This window comes from Squalius cephalus, assembly GCF_949319135.1.
Source record: "Squalius cephalus genome assembly, chromosome: 8".
Classification (NCBI taxonomy): Eukaryota; Metazoa; Chordata; class Actinopteri; order Cypriniformes; family Leuciscidae; genus Squalius; species Squalius cephalus.
In genome coordinates, this window is record NC_137129.1 from 47,098,805 (window position 1) to 47,113,630 (window position 14,826).

Consider the following 14,826-nt stretch of genomic DNA (forward strand, 5'->3'; position numbering starts at 1 on the left):
CACTGACATGTTCTTACACACACAGCTGTTCCTCACACACACACTGACATGTTCTTTCACACACAGCTGTTCCTCACACACACACTGACATATTCTTACACACACAGCTGTTCCTCTTACACACACTGAAACTTCAGCAGATTTGATTTGAATCAGTTGAACGTCACGACTGAAAGATTAACTCTTTCCCTGACAGTGTTTTTCGAAAAGTTGCCAACCACCGCCATGATAATTCTCACAAATCTTTCATTTTGTTGTATGAATATGTGAATATGCAACGTATCAAAATAAAGAACAGACCCTCTGCTTTTAAACAACATAAAAGAAAACTTTTATTCATGCTTTTTTTTTTTTTTACCAACACTTGAATGTGGGTAAGTTTGATAAAAACAGCAACATTTTGAGCAAAAAGTTGAGAAAAACAAAGTTTGTTTTGGCAGTACAGCAGATCTAGAAGAAAACAGTGTCATAGTCCATCTTAAGTTCAGTGTTGATTCATTTCTGTTGTAAAAAAGTTATTCCTTTAGTTCATTTATCTATACAGCCTCTCTGTAAAGTTACACAAACACGTGTGTGTGTGTGTGTGTGTGTGTGTGTGTGTGTGATGATCACTGTGGCTCTGTTGATTCTGTTGAATGTGATTGTGTCTGTAGTGGCTCTTTATTCTCCATCAGCTGATCCAGAGAAGGCCAGACTAACATCTAAGACCTGTAACTAAAACACAGACAGTAAAATGTGCGCAACATTATTGCATTATCCACTATAGAACAACTAAAAGAAACTACTTAGACTGTTATATTAGAGATTATAATATAACACTGTGATACATGATTGTTAAAGCTGATTTTAAACATTCAGATTTTGATTTTGCATCTAAATCACCATGAATGATGACCCTTGACCCTTATCTATAATCCGGTATGACTGTCCTCTTTCTGTGTCACTGGGTCAGTTTCATTTATGATAAAGAAACTAGTGATACATTTTAACCATTATCTACTATTGCAATTGACAATTCTCTCAAAATACATCATTTAGGGATAAAAAGACAATGCTAAAAGCAAAATATTGAATTGTTTGAAATAAAAAGACACTTGAAGATATTTAATTGTTGCTACAAACTATTATTTAAATAAATGAATCAAACTCTTATTAAACATGTTTATAGTGTGTAATTCACCATCACAAGAAAAGTAAATTAAGAAGAAACAAAATTAACTTTATATTAAAATATGAACAGTTTTAATCATCACTACTCACTGAAGCATCTCCAGTTTACAGTGCTGATCCTTCAGTAGATCAGAGAGCAGCTTGACTCCAAAATCTCCTACTTTATTCAATGACAGACTCAGTTCTCTCAGGTGTGAGGGGTTTGATCTCAGAGCTGAAGTCAGAGCAGCACAACCTTCATCTGTAACAACACAATACCTCAACCTGTAGAGAACAATGGCACTCTTCAGTCTCTCAGTTCAGGATCTACAGCTCAGATCAGCAGGAACTTCACAGACACTTAATCCACGGCACCATTAACAGATCCAGTCTAAGGTTCAGACCCGCTTCTACAAACTTCTTGAGCGGGTTAGTTTCCATATCATAAAAATTGCAAGAATATTCGATAACACTTTATTTAACAGTGTCCTTGTTACATATATTACATAAACTTACCATATTAATAACAGTAAATTATGCATAATTACATGCAACTAACCATTAACCAAACCCTAAACCTACTCTAACCCTATAGTAAGTACATGTAGTTACTTAACCCCCTGAGGTCGGCTATCGCGCCGGCGCGATAAGCTCGTTTTTTTCCGTATGAGTGCAAAAAATAAATAAATAAAAAATATTAATTTTTAAAATAAAGTGTAACCGAATATTATTATTTTTGGCAAGTACCCAAAATCATCAGCATATCTGTATATGAACACGGTTGTCACATCTTTACATCATCCAGTCATGTTTAATCTGTCATTAATATTGTAAAATTATGTCAGACACATTGGAAAGAATCTAATGAAAATAAAAGCAACATTCCCATTAATAATTTCACAGTAGAATTTTTTTTTTTGTATGCCAATCATTATTTACCATTAAAATAGAGGACTATGTTGGGACATTTTATACAATCTTACCACAGTATCTCCAGTTTACAGTGAGGATCCTTCAGTAGATCAGAGAGCAGCTTGACTCCAAAATCTACTACTTTATTTCCAGTCAGACTCAGTTCTCTCAGGTGTGAGGGGTTTGATCTCAGAGCTGAAGTCAGAGCAGCACAACCTTCATCTGTAACACCACACTCCATCAACCTGTAGAGAACAATGACACTCTTCAGTCTCTGAGTTCAGGATCTACAGCTCAGATCAGCAGGAACTTCACAATCAGACAATTAATCCACGGCACCATTAACAGATCCATTCTAAGGTTCAGACCCGCTTCTACAAACTGCTTGAGCGGGTTAGTTTCCATATCATAGAAATAGCAAGAATATTCGATAACACTTTACTTAACAGTGTCCTTATTACATATGTTACACAAATTTACCATAGTAATAACAGTAAATTATGCATAATTACATGCAACTAACCATTAACCAAACCCTAAACCTACTCTAACCCTATAGTAAGTACATGTAGTTGCTTAATATTACTCAGTACTTAAATATATAATTACACTGTAACAGTAACACCTTAAAATAAAGTGTAACCGAATATTATTATTTTTGGCAAGTACCCAAAATCATCAACATATCTGTATATGAACACGGTTGTCACATCTTTACATCATCCAGTCATGTTTAATCTGTCATTAATATTGTAAAATTATTTCAGACACATTGGAAAGAATCTAATGAAAATAAAAGCAACAGTCCCATTAATAATTTCACAGTAGAATTTTTTTTTTTTTTTTTTTTTTTGTATGACAATCATTATTTACCATTAAAATAGAGGACTATGTTGGGACATTTTATACAATCTTACAACAGTATCTCCAGTTTACATTGAGGTTCCTTCAGTAGATCAGAGAGCAGCTTGACTCCAAAATCTCCTACTTTATTTCCAGTCAGATCCAGTTCTCTCAGGTGTGAGGGGTTTGATCTCAGAGCTGAAGCCAGAGCAGCACAACCTTCATCTGTAACACCACACTTCATCAACCTGTAGAGAACAATGACACTCTTCAGTCTCTCAGTTCAGGATCTACAGCTCAGATCAGCAGGAACTTCACAATCAGACACTTAATCCACGGCACCATTAACAGATCCAGTCTAAGGTTCAGACCCGCTTCTACAAACTGCTTGAGCGAGTTAGTTTCCATATCATAAAAATTGCAAGAATATTCGATAACACTTTATTTAACAGTGTCCTTGTTACATATGTTTACATAACTTACCATAGTAATAACTGTAAATTATGCATAATTACATGCAACTAACCCTCAACCAAATCCTAATCCTACTCTAACCCTATAGTAAGTACATGTAGTTGCTTAATATTACTCAGTACCTAAATATATAATTACACTGTAAGTACATAGTACTTAAAGCCACTTAATATAAAGTGGGACCCTTTATTTTAAGGTGTCATTGTTACATTGAAATTAATAATTTGATACAATGGACTTATTGTGTACCTACATGTTTTTACATTGTACTTACATTTTAAAAATTCCTGCATGTAATTACAGCTGTAATTAATTTATGTAATTACATTTGTAACTACACAGTTGACACTTCCCTTACACCTTTACTCACCCTTAAACCTACCCAATCCACCACACCTGTCCCTAACCTTACCCGTATCACACCTCAATAGCAGCAAAAGTGTTTTACAATACAACATGAACACAATAAGTACATTGTACTTATGTTTTGATGTAAGTACATAGTACTTAAAGCCACTTAATGTAAAGTGGGACCAAATAAAGTGTAACCGAATATTATATTTTTTATGCAAATACCCCAAAATCATCAATATATCTGTATATGAACACGGTTGTCACATCTTTACATCATCCAGTCATGTTTAATCTGTCATTAATATTGTAAAATGATGTCAGACATATTGGAAAGAATGTAATGAAAATAAAAGCAACATTCCCATTAGTAATTTCATAGTTGATTTTTTTATTTTTTTTTATTTTTATATCGATCATTATTTACCATTAAAATAGAGGACTATGTTGGGAAATTTTATACAATCTTACCACAGTATCTCCAGTTTACAGTGAGGATCCGTCAGTAGATCAGAGAGCTGCTTGACTCCAGAATCTCCTACTTTATTCCATGACAGATCCAATTTTCTCAGGTGTGAGGGGTTTGATCTCAGAGCTGAAGTCAGAGCAGCACAACCTTTATATCTAACACCACAATCCCTCAACCTGTAGAGAACAATGGCACTTTTCAGTCTCTCAGTCCAGGAAACACTGATATAAATGATAAGATACATCTAGGAATTTCTCCTTTCTCCTCAACAGATTTGTATATGAAAGCAGTTGTCACCTCTTCACATCATCCAATCATGCTTATAACTATTGTTGTGGAAAATATGCAATTGTCCTGTTACAAGTATGCCTTTTTGTAAACTAGTTAACCTGTAAATAATAAAACTATACTTAAATGAAACTAAGAAGTTCACCTGCCAAAAGTCTTTGATTTCTAATAAACTGAACAGACCACAAAGAAGTCTTCTGACCTATAGATTGTGAGTATGAAAATTCAGATGGTTATGATTTAGGACAGATTTGACGTACTATACCTAACCTGAGAATAATCAACATAAGGTTAAATGTGTCTAGAAATATGCATCATAAAACACTATCAAAAGTAAAAAACTTTTTTTTTTTTTTGTATATATTATTTTTGTATACCATTCATTATTCACCACAGGAGAAAAACAGACAATGTTGAGACTTTTATTAAATCTTACCACAGTATCTCCAGTTTACAGTGCTGATCCTTCAGTAGATCAGAGAGCAGCTTGACTCCAGAATCCCCTACTTTATTCAATGACAGACTCAGTTCTCTCAGGTGTGAGGGGTTTGATCTCAGAGCTTAAGTCAGATCAGCACAACCTTCATCTGTAACACCACACTTCATCAACCTGTAGAGAACAATGACACTCTTCAGTCTCTCAGCTCAGGAAACACTGATATAAATGATATGATATATATGAATTTCTCCTTTTACAGTATTGCTTTGGTATGAAAGCACATGCTAAACTCATAAATATGATCATGTTTTATCAGTGTTATGATTGTTGTCAGTGTGACTTACTGAACTGATCTGGATTCTTTAACCACAGGCAGCATCTTCTGAAGAACTTCATCTGCTCTTTTTTTGTGCTCCAATAAACTGTTTTAGATTAAAAACATCCATCTTCTGCTCTGATGTCAGCAACACATAAACCAGAGCTGACCACTGTGAAGAGGAGAGTTTGGTTCCTCCTATTTTTCCAGATTTCAGATAATCTTGGATCTCCTGCATCAGTGAATCATCACCCAGTTCATTCAGACAGTGGAACAGATTGAAGGATCTCTCTGGAGAGCGATTCTCCCTGATCTTCTGTTTGATGTACTGAACTGTTTCCTCTTTGTTGTAGGAGCAGCTTCCAGTCTGTGTCAGTAGTTCTCGTAAGAGAGTCTGATTGGACTCCAACGAGAGACCCAGAAGGAAACGCAGGAAAAGGTCCAGATGTCCATTCTTACTCTGTAAAGTCTCATCCACAGCTCTCTGATACAGCTCAGATAATGAATGATATTTCTTCTGGTTTAAGATTTTAGAAAAGAGGCTTTGTTTGGTGATTTGTTCAAACACATTTCTCTTCTCATTTGTAAAGTGAATATGTGCATATAGAGCTGCTAGATGTTCCTGGATGCTCAGATGAACAAAGCAGAAGACTTTCCCCTGATACAAGCCCAACTCCTCTCTGAAGATCTGAGTGCACAATCCTGAGTAAACTGATGCTTCTGTCACATCAATGCCACACTCGCTCAGGTCTTCCTCATAGAAGATCAGGTTGCCTTTCACAAGCTGCTGGAAAGCCAGTTTCCCCAGTTTGACAATCATGTCTTCATCTTTCACTCTCTTCTTATAGTCCTTCTCATGTTTGATGTTGGTCTGAATGATCAGGAAGTGTGTGTACATCTGAGTGAGAGTCTTGGGAATCTCTCCTCTCTCTGCTTCACTCAACATCTCCTCTAGAACAGTGGCTGAGATCCAGCAGAACACTGGGATGTGGCACATGATGTGGAGGCTCCTCGAGGACTTCAGGTGTGTGATGATTGTATTGGTCAGACTCTGATCACGGATTCTCTTCCTGAAGTATTCCTCCTCCTGTGTGTCACTGAAGCCTCGTACCTCTGTCACTCGATGGACACACTCAGAGGGGACAAGATCCGCTGCTGCTGGTCTGGAGGTGATCCAGATGAGAGCAGAGGGAAGCAGAATCCCCTCAATGAGGTTCACCAGCAGCTCGTCCACTGAGGCTGATTCAGATATATTACACAGTTTCACTTCGCTCTTAAAGTTCAGAGACAGACGACACTCATCCAGACCATCGAAGATGAACAACACTTTATATTCATCACTGGATATTTCCTTTTCTTTAGCTTCAGGGAAAAAGACATGAAGAAGATCTGAAAGACTGAGTGTTTTGTCCTTCATCAAGTTGATCTCTCTGAAAGCCAGTGGAAATATGAGCTGGACGTCCTGATTCTCTTTCCCTTCAGCCCAGTCCACAATGAACTTCTGCACAGAGACTGTTTTTCCAATGCCAGCGACTCCCTTTGTCAGCCCAGTTCTGATGGGTTTGTCTTGTCCAGGTAAAGGTCTAAAGATGTCACTGCATTTGATCGGTGTGTCCTCTGTTGCTGCTCTCCTGGATTGTGTCTCAATCTGTCTCACCTCATGCTCATTATTGATCTCTCCACTTCCACTCTCTGTGATGTAGAGCTCTGTGTAGATCTCATTCAGGAGTGTTGGGTTTCCCTGCTTTGCTGTTCCTTCACACAGACACTGAAACTTCTTCAGCAAATCTGATTTAAATGTGCTTTGAAAAATAACAGATTATACATTTCAGTAAGTTGTACTGTATCCTTCAACATATGAAGTTCATTTATGTTTATGTTTTCATGCTAAAACTGGTAGAGAAGAGGAAGAGATGATTGGCTCAAGATTTCAAATACATTTTCAGAATTTTGGTGAGTCTCTCTAGACAGAAATGTTGTACCTCAGATCAGTTGATGTGTGTCTTCCCTTGAGTGTTACTGGCTCTTTCATAGGCTGGTCTCTCTTCACACAGCTGGGCTTCCTGTGGGTCTGATCTTTGTCTGTTGAGGGAGACAGTAAACGTGTAGCGATCGGGCCTGCAGGATATTGATATTGATATTTATAATATTTGTCAAATAAATATTTCAGACGTTTACAAGTAGCAACTAGGGATGTGACGATGAGAAATTTTCGCACCGGTTAATGGACGTGTGACAACACCGGTAATACCAGTATCATAAGTGGGGAGAGACCTCTTTTGCATCTCGCTTTTAAATAACTAATTGGAAATTGCGCAAGGCCATTCATAACTGTGCAGAGCAGAGCGAACATTTTCAATTAATTAATTCCCACTGAAACTGAGCTTCCATAGGAAACAACTGAAAATGCTTGCTCTGCTCCGCTCAGCTCCGCGCCAGAGGACACGCGCTCTTGTGAATGCCTGTGCGTATTTTACTTTCATATTCGAATTAGCACCGATTCGGGTGCGACAATTGCTTGAATGGTAGATTCATTATTCTTAATGTAAAATACCATAAAAAAACAGTACAATGACAAACTCGCTTAAATAGGCGTTTTTATATTTCGCTTTGAAACCAAATCGTCCACCGTCGTCTTGTCAGTCAAGAGTGAGGCGAAATGGGCGAAGTGAGGTGAGATCTGACTCCTGCTGCTGATAGGAGCTGTGACTCTCGCTCGGCTCACGATGCATTGAGCAGACGCCGTCAGTTTTTAAATGTAGTGTCTATTCTCTAACTAATTAACATTCTAGTAACTACTATTAACTAACAAGAAACTCTGATTAGCAAATTAGTAAGTAATAGCGCTCAGTTGAATGTGGTACTTCAGTATTGTCACGGGTGGTTGAAGCAGACGAGGAAGTAGGATCCATTTGCAGTATTCCTTTATTACACAAACTCAGACTACACAAACGTAAACTCAGACTCAGGAAACAAGGCGCGGGAACAGAACAACCAGCAAACAAACATTAAGGATTGACAAAGACTGAACTAGACACACAGGCTTAAATACAAGGGAAAACAAGCTAAACAAGATAACAAGGGGGTGTGGCTAATAGGAAGCACCTGGGAAGACTAATGAACATAACTGGGAGCTGCTAAACATGAAACAAGACAGAAACACAGACTAGACTTATGACAAGTATTAGCTAAATCTCACATGTAGAATCTATCTATCCATCCATCCATCCATCCATCCATCCATCCACCCATCCATCCATCCATCCACCCAACAGACAGAAATGTTGTACCTCAGATCAGTTGATGTGTGTTTTCCCTTAAAGTTGAATGGCTCTCTCATAGACTTGTCACTCTTCATGGACACACAGCTGGGCTCCGGTGAGATTGATCTGTCACCCTCACATTGACTTTAATAGAATAGAGATAATAGAGACAAGAATCAACTTGGCTGATTTAACATAAAAAATAAATCCCTCATGAGAAGGTTGTCTATTAAGACAGTGTGTTGAAGAGTGATGAGACCAAGGATGTGTCCAAGGATAATGTCATATATCATCTAGCTGTCTACTGTATCTGTGTGTCTCTGGACAGTGTTTAAAGACCCTGAGTGGCTCCAACTACTGTATATCCCGCACCAGAATATGATAGAGACAACGGATCACTATACCAACCCTGGCAAACACCCACAACACCCTGTTATGTGCAGAAAACGAGTCTTCTATAACATTAAGATCATATGAAGATTGAAGTACCTGAATCCTGGAGAGAAATCTCCATCTCTGAGTGTGTGTGTGTTGTCCATGATTCACTCAGTCTTCATGGAGCGGCTCGGAAACACTGATGAGACAGAGTTTACATTTCATTTACATTTAATTTACAATTTACTTGAAGTTTACACTGAAACTTAATTTTTCAAACTTGTTTACAAATATAAACAAGCTGCCCTTTATGTTTAATAAAATAATAAAATGTAATTTATTAAATGTGAAAAATACATATATTTATAAAACCCTCAATGTAAATTTGATGAACGAAATAAATGTCAATGTATTATTATTTTATCATTACAGCTTTACCTGATGTTACCCTGTAGTGAGGTTATGACAACAGCACTCTTCATTTACTGACATTCATTTACACTGAAATTATAGCAATTATATTAAAGTTTGAGACACTAAGCAAAAATCACAACAACAACAAAACACTACAGATGTTAAAGTAATAAAAAAAAATTGTTACAACACTTCCTGTACTTATTTTAGGTCATTTATTAACTACACAATTTTATGTTTAACAATTTTTTTTAGTTGTTGCTTTTTTAACATTGTATATTTTAAAAGTAATGTTTTTTCTAGTACCGATCATTAAACAGTGTAATTTACTCATATAGGGCATGTGTCCACCAAAAAGAATTCAATATGATAATAATTTCAAGAAATTCATGTTTCATCAAGTTCTTGATTTACTTAACTTGGTTTGTATAATATAGTTACAGTACAAGAACGCATTTGATGTTTACTGTAATGAGGAAGTGAGTCTAGAGCCACTCACCTGACGAAAGCTCACTCACCTGGAGTTACTGTAGTTTACCGCAGTTTCCCAACATCACTGAGTTTCCCGTCTCCAACTGGATATTCCTGCAGAGGAACTAGAAATATTAAATACTTTGATGCTCGAGTTTTCTGACTTAAACAATCGTTTTATGCCCGGGTGTAAAATGGCACACAGTAAAACTCTAAAAATACTTTCACTTCTAAAAGCTAAAGTTGCTAAACCTGTTTGGTGAGAAAAATCGAGCTCATGTCATCTAGTTCATAAACAGCTCAGTTATGACAGAGACTAATACCTCACTACCCTTACGGAAAAAAAAGTATACTTCAAGTTCATTTTATGAAGTATACTTGAGTAATGTTCAAGTATATTTTTAAGTATACTTTATGTAGTAAGTATACTAATGTCAATATGTACTAGTAGTAAACTTGTAAGTGTACTATTTTAATACCGCTTGGGACTAAATTGGCCCACTTGAAGTATATAAAAGTATATGTTTAAGTGTACTATAAGTGTAACAGTAGTAAACTTTAAGTGCACAACTAGTTCATAATTATGTTTCTCATTTGTACTGCAAGTGAACTTATGAGTATACTAGTAGTTTACTATTTTAATTCTTGTAGCAACTTTGAAGTATACTCTCAGTAAACTACTAGTTTAGTAGTTTTATACTACAAGTTTTCTTTTAATGTACTCTCAGTAAACTACTAGTTTAGTAGTTTTATACTACAAGTTTTCTTTAAGTGAACTTAACATCATACTTATAGTTTACCATTTATATATTATTTTTACTCTTTTAGTGTACTCCCAGTAAACTACTAGTTTAGTACTTTTATTCTACAAGTTTTCTTTTAATGTACTCTCAGTAAACTACTAGTTTAGTACTTTTATTCTACAAGTTTTCTTTTAATGTACTCTCAGTAAACTACTAGTTTAGTATTAGTTTATTCTATAGGTTTTCTTTAAGTGAACTTAACATTATACTTATAGTTTACTATTTATATACAATTTTTGCAGTTGCAGTAGGCCTATACTACTATGTTCAAATGTTATTTTTTATACTTGAAAAATACCTTTAACTCTACTTTAATTTTAAAAACATTTTATTAGCTTCTTGCATCCTTTTTTATTAACACTTGAATGTCAGTAAGTTTCATAAAGAAAGGCAACATTTTGTTAAAATGTTGAGAAAATAGTTGAGAAAATCACATTTTTGTCAAAGACTACGCCTTGATCAGATCCACAACAATGATCAAAACACAGGTGGAGTAGGTCGAGTCCAACACCCCCACAGCTTCACAGTTGTTTTCTCTTCATGGGTTAGGCCTACGCTTCATTTCATTTGGAAACATTAAGCAGTTTTGATTTACAAGCTGTTTAATGTTTGATATCACATTATTTTACATTTGAGTGAGCAATCTTCTATCTGTCACATGTTTCAGCTTCTTGTTCTCCTGTGTTTTGATCTGGAGATTCTGTACTAGAAGATGTGTCATAGCGCCCCCTACCGTATACCAGTGAAAACATGGATAGCTGGAAAATTCAGTCAATGGTGGGGAAAAGTTTAATTAAAGTAAATATGTACGCTACCAGTAGACTAGCCTACACAAAAATTCAGATACACAGAATTAGAAACATATCTGTTTTATATCAATATTTTAATCAATATTTTCAAACAACGTAAGTTTCATAAGACTGTATATGAAAAACTATGTAAAAAAAGTATATTTAATAGGCTACTCGATCAAAAGAGTTAACACAACTACAAGCCAAGTATACTTTGAATAATTAAAATTTTAAGTATATCTCGATCAAAAGATTGAGTACAAGTATAGGCCAAATATACTTGGACTTTTCGCTCAGTATAAGTCAAGTACACTTAAGTGTAATTAAGTATATTTTTGAGAAGTATATAAAATGTAGACTGAAAGTATGCTTTCTTCTTTTTAGTTGAAAAGAAGTATACTAATAGAACACTTGAATAAACTTATTTTCCATGCTTATTTTATTTACTCTATAAGCTATTCCACCCGAAAGTTTGTTACTATATAGAGCTGAACATGTTAGTTTATAAGACGGTATGCAATATTATGTTTTTAAAAAAAGTATTTAATAAGCTACTCAATCAAAAGAGTTAACACAAGTACAAGCCAAGAATACTTAGAATACTTAATTATACTTTTAAGTATATCTCGATCAACAAGTATAGGCCAAATATACTTAGACTTCTCTGTCAGTATAAGTCAAGTACACTTAAGTGCAATTTTAAGTATATTTCTGAGAAGTATATAAAATGTAGACTGAAAGTATACTTTCTTATTTTTAGTTTAAAAGAAGTATACTAATAGAACACTTGAATAAACTTCTTTTTCGTAAGGGTAGTTATGAACAGTTTTCATTTAAAAATTTGTGATTATGTGTTGGCAAATGTTTTTTAATAAAGACAGTTTGAGGTTAGGCTGTTATTAGCCTGGGTTATTTAATCTCATGAATATTAAGTTATACCCAAAGAAGATCATAATATCTTGGATATTTATATTAAAAGAAGAGTATTTACCCATTTCAAAATGTTAATAAAAACAACATTACTTTCAACAAAAAAAATTCAGAAATCTTTAAAGTAGCACATCTAGTGTTCATTACACAGTGATTTCAGGGAGTTAATTCTGTCCATCCCAGAGATATTTACATTTATAAAGATGGATTTACTCTTGCAGAAGTGAATTATGAAGGAAAATATTTGAGAAAAATGTCAGAATGAAGTTGTGCTTTCAAGAGAGCGAAGGAAACCTGGAGTGTAATCTGACTACACACTTCTACCCTACCCTAACCCTAACAGATGAACGGAGGACACGTGGTGTAACTACAACATGAGAGTATTGAGGAAGACAGAATAGATGAAGACTTGAGCGTATCCTTCAGTGTGTTCTCTGTGTCTCAGTGACTCTCAGGTTAAAAATAATATTATTTACTTCGTATATTGTTTAGACGCATTTGGCAAATGCTTTCATCCAAAGCCACTAACATTACATTGATTCAAGGCATTTTTATAAATCAAACCCATGATCCTGCTGTTTCTACACTCACACTGTCTGAGCTGCAGGAATATATTGCTGTTGAGTGCAGGACTTTTGCCCCCAAAGTTACATATTATTTATTGTCTTTCTCATCTTCTTAAGGGGGAAAAAGTGAATCACACTGTGTATGAAATGTGCAATATTACTAGAGTCGCAGTGTCCTGTAGGGGGCAGCACACACACACACACACACACACACACACACACACACACACACACACACATAAACTGTGTTCAGAGTGTTTTATTATTACACTGCCACCAGAGGGAGCAATTCTCTTTAAATGTTTCTGCATAAATACATGAACATGCATAATCTATAATGTGTATGTATAACAAGATACAAATATGCAGCATATTTTCTTTTATCTTTTGAGATATGTGAAACATACTTTCAGAACTCAACCTCTCCAGTCCACAAACACATTTATTGAAAGTAAAAATGTCTGATTCTGAACTTTTAAAGTATTTTATGTAAATAGATCCCATGACCAGCTTTACATGTCTAAGACACTGATTGGCTGATAAACACGAGTTGCTACAGTGTGTTACTGACAGCTCATTTGCATAAAGTAACATTTTGATGTAACAGAGGAGCTATTTCAATTCACGTTTATTTATATTACATTATATTTATTTTATGTTGAAATACACTGGTCTGGTGTGTGGCTTGTTTTCTGTGAATCATAAGGACTTTAATTGAATTATGTATAATATAATGTTAATTGTTTCCGCACGAATGCTTAGAAGTTACTTTGCTTTGCTACTAATGCATTTCATGTAAAACACAGTGTGTGTGTGTGTGTGTGTGTGTGTGTGTGTGTGTGTGCCCTTGTTTATATTACATTGTGGGAACCAAATGTCCCCATAAGAATAGTAAAACCTGAGATCACCTACATCACCAGCCAGCGGTCCCCACTGTTCAAAAGGCTTATAAATCACACAGGATGAGTTGTTTTGAGAAAGTAAAAATGCAGAATGTTTCCTGTGATGGGCAGGTTTAGGGGCAGGGGCAGTGTGTGTGTGTGTGTGTGTGTGTGATGGGCAGGTTTAGGGGCAGGGGCAGTGTGTGTGTGTGTGTGTGTGTGTGTGATGGGCAGGTTTAGGGGCAGGGGCAGTGTGTGTGTGTGTGTGTGTGTGTGTGTGTGTGTGTGTGTGTGTGTGTGTGTGTGTGTGATGGGCAGGTTTAGGGGCAGGGGCAGTGTGTGTGTGTGTGTGTGTGTGTGTGTGTGTGTGTGTGTGTGTGTGTGTGTGTGTGTGTGTGTGTGTGTGTGTGTGTGTGTGTGTGTGTGTGTGTGTGTGTGATGGGCAGGTTTAGGGGCAGGGGCAGTGTGTGTGTGTGTGTGTGTGTGATGGGCAGGTTTAGGGGCAGGGGCAGTGTGTGTGTGTGTGTGTGTACGTGGGCAGGTTTAGGGGCAGGGGCAGTGTGTGTGTGTGCGTGTGTGTGTGTGTGTGATGGGCAGGTTTAGGGGCAGGGGCAGTGTAAGGGGATAGAATGAACAGTTTGTACGGTATAAAAACCATTACGTCTATGGAGAGTCCCCACAAAGATAGTGAACCAGACATGTGTGTGTGTGTGTGTGTGTGTGTGTGTGTGTGTGTGTGTGTGTGTGTGTGTGTGAGAGAGAGAGAGAGAGAGAGAGAGAGAGAGAGAGAGAGAGAGACATACATACATTTGTGCTAGTAAGAATTAGCATTTTTTTACTTTTCAAAATTGTCACACATTAATTTCCTGCCATTAAACATGCAGTTTCAATTATCAAGAATAATAGTTTTACTAGTGGAAATGTAATTGATTTATTCCCAGGACAGCAGATATGTTGTAATGTCATACACTGATGTTGATTCAAATGTTGAATATTTCTGTCCAATAATCTTTCATTCTAAAGATGATCTTTAAATTAAATTAATTCTTATTTCTGGGCTTCATTCACTCAGTCTGAGTGTGGATCAAACA

The 14,826-nt window shown here is 36.1% G+C and overlaps 1 pseudogene across 1 annotated transcript; it reads right to left on the reverse strand.

Moving 5' to 3' along the window:
* Positions 1-311: 311 nt before the first annotated feature.
* On the reverse strand, positions 312-9,996 carry LOC307163797 (NLR family CARD domain-containing protein 3-like; annotated as a pseudogene). Its single transcript has 11 exons — positions 9,812-9,996; positions 8,994-9,078; positions 8,532-8,648; positions 7,224-7,323; positions 5,270-7,043; positions 4,923-5,096; positions 4,201-4,374; positions 2,979-3,152; positions 2,133-2,306; positions 1,261-1,434; positions 312-714 (listed from the first exon to the last, which is right to left on the reverse strand). The product of its transcript is annotated as an NLR family CARD domain-containing protein 3-like (transcript).
* Positions 9,997-14,826: the final 4,830 nt, after the last annotated feature.